At 35.7% G+C, this 1,410-nt stretch overlaps 1 pseudogene; it reads right to left on the bottom strand.

Moving 5' to 3' along the window:
• Positions 1-795: 795 nt before the first annotated feature.
• LOC126029002 (uncharacterized) lies at positions 796-913 on the bottom strand (annotated as a pseudogene).
• Between the last annotated feature and the right edge of the window lie 497 nt (positions 914-1,410).

Genomic DNA, 1,410 nt, shown 5'->3' with positions numbered 1-1,410 from the left:
TGTATTGAGATTTGTTTTATCATCCACAATTTGGTATATCTTGATTAATGTTCTGAGGTTCTTTTAGAGAAATGAATTTTCAATGGCTGGTAGTAGAAAGACTGAGAATTAATCAGGGAAAGATGGTCAATGGTGTTTTCAGGATTCTTTATTCATATTAGTTTTGTATTTTTCTTCTATAAATGATTGATAGGATATTGAAATCTTTCTCCATAATCCAGATTTGACTTTTCTTAACATTCTACCAGTTTTTGCTTTATCAACTCTTATTCTACTTTATACTTTTTTTAAAGCTATAAACATTTAGGATTGTGTCCTGATAGACAGTATAAAATCTTTATACTTTAGAAATGTAAAACCTTCCTTCTTTCTCCTGATAATTCCTCAAGTCCTGTATCTCCTTTCTTTGATATTAACATAGCCATAGCTTCCTTTTTTGATGAGGCTTAGCGTGGCAAATAATTTATCTAGCTTACCCTTTTATTTAATAGGCTCTTCTATAGACAGCATTTAGTGAGATCTTGCTTTTTTGTTTTTGGGTCACACCCGGCAGTGCTCAGGGGTTACTCCTGGCTCTACACTCAGAAATCGCTCCGGGCAGGCTCAGGGGACCATGTGGGATGCCGGGATTTGAACCACCGATCTTCTGCATGCAAGGCAAATGTATTACCTCCATGCTATCTCTCCGGCCCCAAGATCTTGCATTTTAATCCAGCCAGCCAGTCTCTGCCTGTTTATTGGAGCATTAAAACCATTTATATGTAATATGATTTTTTTTTCTTTTTTCTTTTCAAAAGCCTACAGCACCCAGTATTCTCAGGAGGTCTCCCATCCAAGTACTAACCAGGCCCAACCCTGCTTAGCTGCTGAAATAGACAAGATCGGGTGTGTTCAGGGTGGTATGGCCGTAGACTATATGTAATGTGTTTATTAATATACTTAGAGGCTCTTTATCTGCTCACTAGTGTTTCTCTTTATATTTAATTTCATTTATTTTTTTCTTATGTCTTATGATTTCTTATTCTTATTATTGTTTATTATTAATAGTATACTTAGGAGTCTCAATCTGCTCACTAGTGTTTCTTTTCATATTTTATTTTCTTTTCTGCCTTGCTTTGGGTTAATCATGCTTTTTTCTATAAATGTTGTGGTGATCACTCTGGAAGTAATCAGTCTAGATGGCATAGGAAACAGTAGAGCCAGACCTAGTGGGGCTGGGAGAGAGATAGAAATGCATATGATGCAAAAGATCACATTTGAGGCCTCACACACCAAAAATATGCAAATATCTTCTTGTCCACTTGGGCCACATCCCTGGCCTGATTTACTCATGTATTTTTAATTGTTTTTAATTTAACTTCCTTTGCTGATTTATTAGTTATTAGTTACATGTAGTTGGCATTGCATTAG

Source organism: Suncus etruscus, chromosome 14 (assembly GCF_024139225.1).
Source record: "Suncus etruscus isolate mSunEtr1 chromosome 14, mSunEtr1.pri.cur, whole genome shotgun sequence".
Taxonomy (NCBI): domain Eukaryota; kingdom Metazoa; phylum Chordata; class Mammalia; order Eulipotyphla; family Soricidae; genus Suncus; species Suncus etruscus.
The sequence above is the reverse complement of the archived record's forward strand: the minus strand, read 5'-3'. Positions and strand labels throughout refer to the sequence as shown.